At 38.5% G+C, this 13,799-nt stretch overlaps 1 long non-coding RNA gene across 1 annotated transcript in view; it reads left to right on the forward strand.

Moving 5' to 3' along the window:
• LOC105071664 (uncharacterized) overlaps positions 1 to 13,799 on the forward strand; it is a 294,007-nt gene that overhangs the window by 204,809 nt on the left and 75,399 nt on the right. The window contains exons 6-7 of the long non-coding RNA XR_012511253.1: positions 3,670 to 3,730; positions 5,263 to 5,392. This is a non-coding gene — a long non-coding RNA (uncharacterized LOC105071664). The remainder of the gene's footprint in view (positions 1 to 3,669; positions 3,731 to 5,262; positions 5,393 to 13,799) is intronic.

Here is a 13,799-nt window from a genome sequence, read left to right on the forward strand (position 1 = left end):
GGAGCAGGTAGTGAATTGTACCATTGTGTTTCCACAGCCTTTAATATTTGAAGTCACTTTAATAAGACTTCTGCTCTCTCATTTACTGATCCTTTAAATATTTGAAGACAGTTGTCTTTGTTCTTAAAATCCGATTGGCACGGGGAGGCTATTTGAGTCTCTGATTCCCCAACTGTGAAACCACAGGGTCTGACTATCACCAGGGTTTCTTTATGGCCTAAAAGACTATAAAGCCATGAAAACTTCATGGAACAATTCTCAAATAAAAGAGAAATCCATATAAATTAAAAGACAATGCGCTCTCTCTGAAGTGTTTGTTGTACATTTCCTCTGGAGCACACTGGGACTCAGGAACTGTGGGACCATCTGCTGAGCTGTTGCCCATTTATGCTGAAATGAAACAGGCTCTTGCTAATTAGAAGCATGCTCCTCAAGATGAAACAATGCAAGCTCTCCATCGTCTCCCCACCATTAGCAATTCCTGATGCTGACTGGACATGTTAATACAACCCCACTCTCCATCAGGAAAACAAATAAAACAGGCATGATGGCTCATAGCGCAAGAAAGAAGTTTTTATGCTTACATACTCAACCAGCACTCACGAATGCACAAAGTACTCACTATGCACTCGTCTCCATGGTAGGTTCTTCTACATATATTATTTTGTTGTATTTAATACTCATAAGAACATTATGAGGTCGATTTTATTAACTTCACATTTCAAACGAGGAAATCTGAGCCTCAGAGTAATCAAGTGACTTGTCTGAAGGTTACCAAGCTGATTAAGTGGATAAACGAGGACTTTCTGACTTAAAGTTCAGTGCTCTGCCTACATCTACTCTACCACTACGAAGAAATTTCTTAATAAAAATTCCATGCCTGTATATGTAGAATATACAACTGTTTTAGTTTGGGTGATCCCAGAAGCAGATCCTGAAACAAGGATTTAGGTGATTTCTTTATTTTAAGAAGATGAGGAAACACCAAAAAAAAAATGGTAAAGCGAGTCACAGAAGGGAAGGTAGTCAATAAATTGAACATTATCAAACCAGATACACTGTGGACAACTGAAGGTAAATCCTGCTGGGGAAAGTCTGAGAGCCAATTTAGGACACAGGGCACAGAGTTAATCCATTCAAGGGGAAGGAGCTGGGGTGTTTATAAACCAACCCTGTCAGTCATTGGTTGAGGTCTTCTTCTAGCTGATGTTAATTTCCTGGCCATGCAGGGGGACAGAACGTGCTTCAGAAGCCTGAGAAAGACCTTAGGCTGAGAAATTCAGAAACTGGCGATAGGAAATTGGGTTGGTGGACACTGAAATAAAGGGGGAGAGGATATGGGCGGAGCCTCGACAGCGCCTGTTGTGGCAGCTAAGTGCCAAATACTATGTTATCTGTCAACAAACATATCTCGACCACCTACTGGATGAAATAGCACAAGGGTGAACCACACAGATAGACACCTGCTTTCATGCAGCTTATTATCCAGGGAGTAGGACAGGAATAGGTTATTCCAAATAAATATAAAATAAATAAAATGTGCCAAGTGTTGGGTAGGAGAAGCTATGGACCCACTCAGCCAACCCTTACAAACAAAAACCAGACCCATTCAATCTTACCCTCTGTCTCCTTTTACCTCTGACTCTTTTCTCCTTGTCAGAGCCAAGTTCCCTAAAAGAGTGTGTTTAGAGTCTGTCTCCTACAGTAGATTATGAGATCCTTTGGGGATGAAATTTTTGTGTTATCTTTAATTGTATTATATAATATTTGATACATAAAAAAGTATGGATTTGATTTTGACATCAGCCAAGATAGAGTTAAGTTCAGTCTAACCTCTCTCTCTCCCACCGATTACAACTAAAAACTTCCTACAAAATACAGAACATAATGACTCTGAAACAACAGTAGGCAGATTGGGAGGGAAGTCCATTCTTGAATAATGACATGTAATGGGAGTGAGTTTCAGGGTTTTTTTTTTCCCCCGTTTTTTCTCTCCCAGATTTGACCTAAAGGTAAAGAGAGTCCCAGACTGCAGAGAGGATAAAAGAAATTCTGAAAAAAAATTCCCTGATTTATAACCAGAAGACTGGGAATAGGGGACCTTCACGAGCTGACAAGTATAGGGGGAGAGTCCTGGATTTTTTCTTCTTCTTCCTTTTTTCCTTTTCTCTTGGCTCTTCCCTGAGGCCAGCCGCATTTGGGAAGCTGCAAGACAGCAGTGGTGATCACAGTGTGGGCATCTATGTGATGCAAAAAAGAACCCATTTTTTCTGGACAAAGAAACTGGGAAAAGGGCCCCTCTGGCCCGGAGAATTTAGGGGAAATCCCTGGGGTATTTTTTCCCCCTTTTCCTCTTAGTACTTTATCACAGGGTAGGCACATTTCCATGGAATTTCTCAACAGCACAAGAGGGTACAGTTTTGAGAGGTACCCTGACTTTCTAGCCAGAAGACTCCGAAAAGAAGTCTCTGGTTCTCATGGGAAACAAAGAGTGTAAAGGGAATCTTGATGGGAAAAGTTCTGGAAAAGTGGATTCCCTACATCTTTGTATAAACCTATACGACCTTAATTCACCCCTGAAACGCCCATTTCACCCCTGAGGTACATGGAACAGACCTAATGAAACATCAGAAAGACTTTGAAAACTGAACTGACATTGGAACCATCACTACCACTAGGTGAGACAGATCTTGCGATCTGAACCTAGCCATGATGATTACCTGCTAAAATAACACCAGCAACAAATCAACATTCATTCGAGGATATTAACAAGACTTAAAGTCTTACAACAAAATATTCAAAGTGTCCAGGATATAATCCAAAATCATCTTACATACAGAAGACCAGAAAACTCCGGCCACTCTAAAAGGGAAAAGATAATCAATACATAATAACCATGGTATAACCCTGATGTTGGAATTATCAGACGCAGACTTTAAAGCAGCTGTTAGAACTGTTCTCCATGAGGTAAATGTGAACACTTTAGAAACGAGTGAGAAGATGGAAGCTTTTAGCAGACAAATAGAAATGATAATAAAGAATCAAATTGAAATGTTAAAACTGAAATACTCAGTAACTGAAGTAGAATGATTCACTCTATAGCCTCAATAGCAGAATGGAAAGAACAAAGGCAAGAGAAAAAAGATTTTAAAAAATTAAAAGAGCCTCGGAAGTCTATGGGATGCAAAGAATATGTGTAATGTAGTTACAGTGCAATATAATATAATGAATACCTAGGCACTTATAACCAAACTTAAGGGGTAGAACAATATTAATACACTAGTTACCCTCTCCCGTTGTCATGCCTATTTCCCAGAAGTAACTTCTCCCCTAATTTTTGTATTTTTCATTCCTTTTTTCCTATAGTCCTTTCACATATGTATTTATTCTCCTAATAATTTACTTCAAAGTGTTTTGTTATAATACTGAATTTAATAATTTGAACATAATAATTTACAGCATAATGTCTGTCATCTGCATAGTAATCGATAGCTATAGTGAATTAATTTTCATTGTATAATATATAAGTGTGTAACTAGGCCACAAATTAAATGTCATTTTCCTGTAGATTAAAGCTGTTATTTCCAGTTTTTAATTATTCATTTGTTTATTATTCTATCATAAACAATGTTCCTATCTATGATAATTCTTTTGCTTGTCTCCTGGTAGTCATTCGTAAGACTTCTCCAGGGAGAAATCTCTAGGAATGGAACTTCCTCTGGACCATAAGGTATGTGACTATTTAATTTTATTTAAAAACTGCCAACTAATTGTTGTACCTATTTGCATTCCCTTTCTGTCATATCCTCACCAACACTTGTCAGGCTTAATGACTTTTTGTTTTTATGGTAAGTAAAAATGATACCACAATTTGCATTTCCCAGACTTCTAAAAAGTTAAACATCTTTTTAACTGTTTATTTGCCATATATATGTGACTTTCTTTGTGAAATACGAATTCATATCTCTTGCCATTTTTCTTTTGGGTTATTTGACTTTTCTCATTAAGCAATTCTTTTTATATTCTGTACGCTAATCCTTTATCACTTAAAAGTGTTCCAAATATGTTCTCCAAGTTTATGGCTTGTTTTTTCACTTCCTCTATGGTATCTTGAACAATAGACATCTTTAATTTCAGTATAGTGGGAGGTATTCACTTTTTTCTTTTATGCTAGCATTTTTTGATGTCTTATTTGAGAAATAAGTTTTACCCCATTGTCATAAAGATAATCTCCTACATAATCTGCTATAAATTTTGAAGTTTTGCCTGTCACATATATCTTTAATCCATTTGGGACTGGTTTTTGTGTATGATCTATAGGAAGGATCCAATTTCATTTCAGTCTGTTTGGACGTCCAGCTGTCCTAGCACCGTTTAATGAATAAATCCTCTCTCCTCAAACAGTCTGTGATGCCCCTCTAATGTTTTTTCATATATGCAAAGGTCTATTTCAGGAACCACTGTTCCAGGTCTCTAGTTGATTTTTTTTTCCCCTACCAATACCAGATTGTTTAAATTAGCTAGCTTTATAATAAGCCTTGATATCTGGTAGTCAATATCCTCCCAGTTTGGAATTACATTTCTATTATTTGACATTTACTCTTTCATATACATTTTAGAATCAGGGAGTCAATTTCTTTAGACCATCCTAATGAAAGTATTAAGTCCATAGATCAATTTAGAGATAATTAATATATTTACAGTAGTCTCTCTTTCCACGAATATAGTATATTTCTCCTTTAATTCTTTATTTAAATTATATTTTCTAGACATTTAGTTTTTTTCTTACTGTGTCATAGGAGTTCTTTATGTTTTCTGGAGGTTTATAGGAATGAAATTAATTTTTATAGATTGATCTTATAAGCAACCACATTTAAAATTATTATTCTACTAATTTTTACATAGATTATTTTAATCCTTCTGTATATAGTTATATAGTTTTCAAATATGATATTTCTTCCCCTAGACCTAATTATTTTTGTTTCTTCTCGTCATCTGATGTCTCTAAGGAATGATGTTCTGTTCCTTAGAGTACTATGGGGCTGTCTAGTACCTAAGACTAAGAGAAAGAATAAGGGGAAAATTGTGTACATGTTTTTATCATCAGGAGAATGAGAGATTATTTCCACTTAAAAAATTTTAAAAGAATCATGGAAAACAATGTTGTGTTTTAATTATTACACAAATCACACTTATTCAACATATTAATTGTTCTCATATTATCTCAATCAAGGGTTTTTAGATATTATTTCCATTTTACAGATAAAGAAACTGAAACTATGGAATGGAGCATATGCTGTCCAAAGTCACAACTCTCTAAAGTATTGGACCTGCAATTTGAACCCAGTGTGTCTGGATTTTTCCAGTATTTCAAGATCACTCAGAACTTGAGGTGAGTGGAGGAAGAGGTAAAGAATGCCTCTAGCTTAAACAATGGAGTACACTGGGGCATTAACAGGATGGAGAGGTCATAAAAGGTGTGCAGAGGAGCTGGAGGAAATGTTTGATTCTTGCTGCATTTTTCTTTCAAGTTAAGACCTAGTTCTCCATCATGGTTTAGTTCACAGATGATTCAATACTCTTTGTTAATATATGGAGAAAAAATTATTTTACTGGAAATGTACTCAGTGGTTTGAGAGAAGAGCACCCTGTCTCTTTTTGCTACACTGTAGCCTGACGCTGTGGCCAGCTCTTCATATATGCCCTTTTGAGCCAGCCAAAAGCAGCCGCTGTCAGTCCTCAGTTACAGAACAGCCATCCTAGTTCGAGGCCCATAGCTATGGAATTCACCGTCAGAGCAAATTTAAATAAACCCAAACCTATATTTAGTATGGCCTGGCATATCTCTTGCTTTTGAGGGGAGGGGAAGTGGTGGAAAGCCCTTTAACAGCTCCATCTAAAAAAAAAAAGTCTGCCCAAGAGCCATTCCATCCAGAAATCTGGGACCTCCACAGGAGTATAAACCTGCACCAGCAGTCATTTTAAGACTCGCGGGCAATTAAAACCATCCTTCCATGATGCAAGGGGCACTGGCTGTATCACTCAATATCCCAGCTAGAAACAGATGACATTCTCAAACTGGATGATTTGAAGACAGTTTTAAAAAAGAAGACTATTCACGTGGTATAGTCATGGATTAGGGAAACAAGGAATGGTGAAGTGCCCTGTGGCTAGTAACAACAAGCAGTGATTCAAGGCTTATGTAAGGAAGGTTAAGGAGGGGCGGTGGTTACCAGAACCCAGAGCGGATCATCTTAGGAGAGGGCATCTGACAGGACCTGTGGCCTTCAAATTAGGGACACAGCCAGCCTGAGGTGATCTGTCATGAGAGAGTCTAGAGAGTAAATCTCCAGTCTCATTTTCCTTCTATCTTTTGATCTCTTGCCTCCCTTTGGCTGAACCCAAGGAAGCCATTGCTCTTGGGAGCCTGTTGTTGGGTTCATAAAGGCCAGCGCCCAGGAGCACAGAGCAGGTTGGAGAATGCTGGAGAGTGGTTATGAAGGTCCAGTTGGATGATATTTGGCACCATCTTTGCCCTTCAGCTTCCCCTCTTCCCTTTGTCTAGGTAAAAGGTTGCTGTCCTCAACATAGATGACACAAAAATCCCATCAGATAGTATAATGTCACATGAGGATCTCAATTTGGTTGTATTCCCATCTGAAGCCTAAAAACACCATAGCCACCACAAGGTTCTTAATGAAAGGATGGGGTGGAAATGAAGGTAGATTAGAAAAACATTAATTAAATAACCTCGGATATAACATCAGCTTCTGTATAACTGATCATGAAGCCTGTGTAGATAATCAGAGCTGCCTTCTTTGACTGCCATTTGTATTTCCATTATTGACTGCCAGTCCCCCAGCTGAGTGGCATTCTTTACCTATTGAAGTAAACTGAAGCCTATCTTTATGACATCTAAATCCTTGAAAATCCTGTTTTGGATTGCCCTAGGTTTCCACTGAACAAAACTGTTGGAGACCAAGGAGTGCCCCCAGTGAATCCTCTAGGTTATAGACACAGTCTTCTTTACCACTATCATGTGGTTGCATCTCAATTTCCCTCTGGTACTTGGAATCACATATCCTTGCTGGGACAATGATTCCTCTCTTTGCCTGTTGGCTCAGCAGCATGAGAAACCCAGAAAATATGGGGAAGTAATAGTCTCGGCATCACAGTCAACAGTAACAGAACTTGTTCTCTGGTGAAAGTACTTCTCCTTCAGGGCAGTAGTAACCCCAGACCCACTGAATTCAAGATAGTGATTTGGCAGGCAAAAATTTCTCCATAGGATATTACTTTCCACCTAGTGCCCAAAGTGAGCCTTTCTTAGGCCATTCCATCATTCCATCAAGCCAACTGTGTATATGAGTAATGGAGCACATGATAAGACTAGTGAATTTCATGGGTGGGAGCCCACTGTCATACCTCCTTTGTTGTAAAATGTTTTCACTAATTGAAAGCAAAGTTATGTTATACCTTATAGCAGTGAATTTATTTGTTAATCCCAGGCTACCAAGAACAATGCATGGTATATAGAAAGTATTCAAAAATATTTCCTAAATGAGGAGAGAGAAAGGAATAAATTGACCAAAAATGAAATGAATGAAACATAGGAAATACAAGTATTTAAGGGAAGAGCAAAGGAAGAAGTGAGAAAGAGTGGCCAGAGAGATAGAACAAATAAATAAACAGGGCAGATGCTCTCAAAGTCAAAGTTGGAGGATGGAAAGAAAGGAATGGCCAAGAGGGCCAAGAGGGCTGCCAAGATGTTGCATAAGACAAAAGCAGGAATAGGCACAGTGGAACTGGCAACTAGGAGAGGGGGAGGAAGAAGAGTCAGAAACTGTTGGGTTTAAATGAGGAAATGGATTCAGAGAGTGTAGACCACTCTTTTAAGAAAATTGGGTGAGACAGAAAGAAAAGAAATTAAATAAGAGGTAAAGGAAGATTCAAGGACACGTTTTACTTTTTCTTTGTTTTTGCTCTTGGCCCTAGTATTTTAAGAATATTATTTCTTTTAGATGAAAGAGATTTGATCAGGGTTCCACATTGTAGAGGGGGTAAGGTTGTATCTCAAATAGGAGACGATTGATGAAACAAGATTTCGGTGAAGACTTAATCAGACACTGAAGGAAATGGTTGTAACCTTGTCATCTTGGTGGCAGCTGGAAGTCCCCTCAGAGTCACCTATATTTTGTAAAGATTCGGCTCAAGATTCATCCTGTCTCTTCTATTCCGGGGGTTTCTGTGCCTGGTTTCTATCAGCTACTGCAGCCCAGGGTGTATCCTGGCTGGAGAGGGGAAGCAAGGAAATTGAGGAAGAGGTTGGAGAGAGGGATCCAACATCTGTTTGTGTCTAGGAGCTGATTTGTACACTCAGCAACTTCCTCACGCCTGACATTTTTTGAGCGGGGGCTTTCCATAGGATCTTAATTTATTTCATTTAAATTAATTTTTTTCTGACTTCTTGTGCTCAGGTTTTGCCCTTTCCTCTAGAGTGCTTTTCAAATTTTTTTTTCCCTCTGAATCAGAATGGGTTAGAAATATAAACAGAGAAATCATGGCAAACTTGTCCATGTGGGACAGAAAAGATGTCACTGCAGTTTTAGTGGAGCATCTGGGTAGCAGTTATAGCTGAGAAAAGACAAGAGGACTTCATGAGGACTAAAAATTTTACTTCTTTCTTTTTTTCCTTTTTCCTTATGAAATAAACTTTTTTTGTTCTAAAGTGGAAATTTAGAGATGAAAAAGTCAAGTTCCCTGTCCTCAAGGAATTGTTTGTGTAGTCAGGTGGGGATGTGAAAAATATGGACCCACAACCAAAGACCAAGATTCCCTGGAGTAGAAGAAAATTTGCAGGTGGGATCTGTATTCCTCTGGCCTGAGAACTGAGTGTCCCAAGACAAATGAAAAAAAAAAAAATGCCCTTGGGGAAGGAACTTTGAGCATGAATAGAGTGAAGTGGCTGAATCTTCTATAGTAGCTGAAATAAAAAGAGTAGAAGAAAGAAAAAAGCAGAAGAGAGGAATACTGTTCACTCCTCATTAACCCTTTATAAGGCACTTACTGTGGGCTAGGCAGTGGTGAATTGACCTGCAGCAGTGTAGTGGCGGTATCTTCCTGTGCAAACTCAGAAAATCACAGCATCTGGCCCACTGATCCCTAGCTAGCTTGGGATCCCTAGACCTTTAAATGTCCAAGAAGGTAGTGAGGATGGATCCATGGGTTGTTTTAAATATTTAAATCTGAACTGATGGCATTTCACTATGAGCAATTGTGTAGTGAACTGTGAGAGTGGCTACAACCAAACTTGCATGAGGCCACTCCCCTCTGGTCATACTGAATGTTTTCATTTCTCTAAGAAGTCACACAGGGGTTATATGACTTACATTATAGTCCTTCTGCCTTGTCTCCTTTTTCTACTTGTTAATTTTATCAAATCCTTTAAGAGCTGGTGAAGGTGGCATGTTATCAGGCCCAGTCTGGGTTAAGTTTCTCTTCTGGATTCTCACATCACCTTGTGCTTTCCCGACCAAATCTTGATCACTCACACTGCCTTGGGACTCTGTTTCCATTGGTGTCCCCCACAAGACTGTGAGAACTTCCAGCAGTATCTGAAGCTCCAGCATCTAGCATGATGTCCCACCTAACATAATGCCCAGCTCATAGGAGGTGCTCTACTAACATTCGTTGAATGAAGTTGTAACCAAAGAAAGAGCAAGAGTGCTTCATTATTACTCAAAAGTTTATTTGTGTCTCTTTCCTTTCTCCCATTCTTTTTCTTTCAGCTGCTGTAGAAGAAACAGCCACCTTGCTCAATGGGTGCTCAAACTTCCTTTCCCCAAACAGATCTCTCCTTGAATGTTGCCTTGGGCTTCTTAGTTCTCAGAGCCAAGGGACCATGTAACTCACCTTGCAAAATCTCTTCCACTGCAGGGAAACTTGGCCTGATGCTGCATGGGGCAACAGAAACAGCACCAGCTAGGCTGTCCCAAGAGGGGTTTCAGACATGTCTGATGAGGATTCTTGTATAGTAAAGAGATATGACTGCCACTAACACATTTTGTGGCCTCTGTACATTATTTACTCCCTCTGAGTCTCACCTCCTCTGTAAAAGAAGGAGTAAGAAAGGTTTGGGGGACCAGGTGGGAAGTAGCATAGTGTGGTAGATAGAAACGATGTGGGATTCGGACATATTTGGGACAATATCCCAGCTATGTCATATATCCTTTTTGTCTCATAACTTCCAAGTCTCAACATCTCCTATGTGAATAGGAAATAATGATACCAGGCTCTTTGAGCCATTTTGAGACTATGTGGGCAAGTGTTACAGTGCCTGTTGTAAGGTAGATACGGAATAAGCCGTATTCTGCCTCTCTGTCTTATGGGATCTTCCAGTTCTCTTATTTTCTCATTCTGGGTATGGATCTCCTCATAGTCAATTTCAGTCAGCATTCTCTTTGACTATCCTCACACAGTTTTTCGAATACTTCATCCCTTTTCCCTTTTCTCATTCATTTAAAAATTTTAAATTCTATTTATTGATTCAGTATTTTAAGCTAAAAAATTCATTTGGAAAAATTGTACCTCTGTTCTCTCAGTGTTGGCTAAGTGATCCTAGTCTAGTGGTCCTCAAACTTTTTGGTCTCAAGAACCCATTACACTCTTGAAAAGCACTGAGGAACTTAAACTACTTTTGTTTATGTGGGATATATCTATTAATATTAGAAATGGAAGCTGAGAAGTTATAAAGAATATTTATTAATTTATTTTAAAATAATAATACATTCATTATATTTTAAAATGAGAACTCATTACATTTTTTAAAATAAAAATAATTAGTGAAAAGTGTGGCATTGTTTTGTATTTTTACAAATCTATTTAATGTCTCACTTGGTAGAAGACAGATTCTCATAGCTGCTCTACAGTCAGAATCTGTGCAATACTTTGTTTTGTTGAAAACTGTGAAGAAAATCCAGATATGTGGTTCGGATAATCACAGATATTTTTCTTTGATACTACACCAAAACTTGACAAGTGGTAAGTTCCTAAAGCACACTTGCAATGTGAAATTTAAAACCATATCAATAAGCTTTCCACATTCTAGTCCATTGAAATCCATTGGTCTATTTTTGGAATGGATTGTTTTGCCCATGCTTAATTTTGTAACATCACACACCTGTCATATGGAAAGTATCAGTTCTTCGAGTTATGTAGATCTTCAAAATGTTGATTCACTTTATTACATAAAATTTTTTAAAAAGTCACATTTCTTATTATTACCACCAATCTCATCAGAAAATCTGTGAATATCAGGGTGTTTTCAAGCTCATGATAGCAGACACAAGTTTTTCAAAATTAAAATTTTTGCTTGAAAGCTTGCATTTAATCACTGGCAACAGATGCTATGAGTTGTTTTCTTCAAAGTGGTAGGCTCTTTTCACTCATTTTTTAAGAAAATATGTGACATACTCCCAAGTCCAAATAACCATAGTTTGTCTGTCAGTCACTCTTACAAGTAATAAAAATAATTTTTACTGCTTCATTGAGAAGAGTTTTAAATGAAATTGGCTTTTATTTTTAATTTTTGTTTTTGAACTGTGACTGTGTGGTGTTAAAGTTTACAACAACTACTAGAATAGTGTGGACTTCTAAAGCACCAGCACTTTTATTCACCACTGCTTTTGCACCATCAGTTAACACAGCAGCAGTGCAAATGTGGACACAGTGAAAAAAGCAATCACTTCTATTTTTATGAAGATAGTTTTTATTTCACAGACTCCCTGAAAGAATCCTGAGTATCCTCAGGGTCCATGGACCATACTTTGGGACACATTGCTAATGTATTTTTTTTAAAGGTGAGCTATCCTCAACTGTGGACTAGACATCAAGTGTAATTTGAAAGCACTTCTCACTTTTCTTTGACAACGACCATGCCTTCCTTTCCAGATGACATCTGCCTAGTATGTAATTGGTGACTACATCCGAGTAAACATGTGGAAAATGAGAGCAAGTGGGTGTGTGGGCTCAGAGGGAATTGCTCCTTTAGGGGATGATGGGAGAGTGCAATTCTGGAAGGAGTTCAGTTCTATGAATGTGTATTTCTAGTCTTCAAAAGATTACCACATACATGCTGTCATACAATTTATAATGTGCCCGAGAATGTTAGCTTAATGTAAAGAAGGAACATGGGTTTTGCACTCAGCAAGGCTTGGGTTCCAATACCAGTTCAGTTGCTACCATCTATATGATCATTTCTATTTTACCTTACCTTGCTAAGCCTTAATTGTCCCATCTGGAAAATGAAGCTACAGTGCTTAGAATATCATGATGCTAGGCATTTAAATAATGGGTCATTGGGTGGATGCTTGAATGGGCCATGTAGATACCCCTTCAGAACTGGACTGACTTCTGTAGCTTCAGGGAATGCTACTGAAGATGGCCCTCAATGTCCTTGGAGAAAGAAGAAAACTACTTTGCTCAATGTCACACCTCCTCTCAAGGGGAAGCCTCCTTCCAATGACTGATCAATGGCTGGGCCACCTCATCCCAACCTGGTACAGCTCTGAAAGGTCTTCTCAACTGCACAACTCTCCATGGGGTCGGTTGAGGCTTTGTTGGGAGTGTATCAAAGCTCAGCTTCTCATTCTGCCCAACTCTGTGTCTTTCCCCTGCCTGTCCATTAATGTCATCCCCAAAATACTCCTGGATATAATCCTGTATGTTAAGCTTCAGTTCAGTCTAGTTTCTGGTGAAGGCAACCTGAAGAAGATACTTTATTAATATTAAAATTATTATTTATAACCCTCTGCTCCTTCCTATGATGGGTGGGCCCTAGTAGCTGATGGCCCCTTCGTGTGCTTAGTACTTTGATGGTTATAACAGGAAGGTTTTGAGGTTGGAGCCAGAAAGGACTGGACCAATCTCCACAATTAGGAGAGCGTCAGTATAGTTTGTGGGGAGGAAGAAATTGAGATGTCGTGGGAGAGGAGATAGGGAGGCTGAGGGAGAAGAGAACAAGAAGAACCTACTCTGGAAAAAGAGTAAGAAGAGGAGACTTGGGAGTCAGACATCTCTGATGAGGATTTCTGTATAGCAAGGATTTTGGAGCCACCATGCTTGGGTACAAGTCCCAGCTCTGCACTTACCTGTTCTGTGACTGGGCAGCTTACCTTATACATTTATGTCTCAACTTCCTTATCTGTAAAATTAGAATATTAAGAGTATCTACTTCAAAGGGTTATTCCAAAGACTAAATGAGTTCATTAAAAATAAGAAGATAAATTTGCACGTCTTGGGGAGTGATGGAAATGTTAGCTATCTGGATTGTGGTGGTGGTTTCATTGGTGTATACATCTATCAAAATTCATTAAATTATACATCTGAAATATGTGTAATTTGCTGTACAGGAATCATTCCCCAGTAGAGGTGTTAAAAATAAGAAGATGAAAACTATGTTTTTTTCCTATATGCTTTCTAGTATCCAATGGGAATTCAGAGAAGCATACACAAATTATAGTAATAAGGTTTTATGATGTGATGTACATGACTTTAGTCATTTCATAGAAGACAGAGTGCCTGAGGCCATGTGGGAAAAGGAATCAAGTCTGCAGAAGTGACATTTGAGAGATTATAGAGTAAGTAGGAGCTTAGCAGGGAAGACAAATATGGGAAGACAGAGAGGATGGATGTCATTTGAAAAGGCTCAGAGATATGAGAGGTTCAGAGACCGTGAGGATTTCTAATGTTATGTATTTGCTCTGACTGAGAGCTCCAACCTGTGGAAGGGAGTGGGTGGT

The sequence above is a fragment of the Camelus bactrianus genome, chromosome 13, assembly GCF_048773025.1.
Source record: "Camelus bactrianus isolate YW-2024 breed Bactrian camel chromosome 13, ASM4877302v1, whole genome shotgun sequence".
In the NCBI taxonomy this organism is placed as follows: domain Eukaryota; kingdom Metazoa; phylum Chordata; class Mammalia; order Artiodactyla; family Camelidae; genus Camelus; species Camelus bactrianus.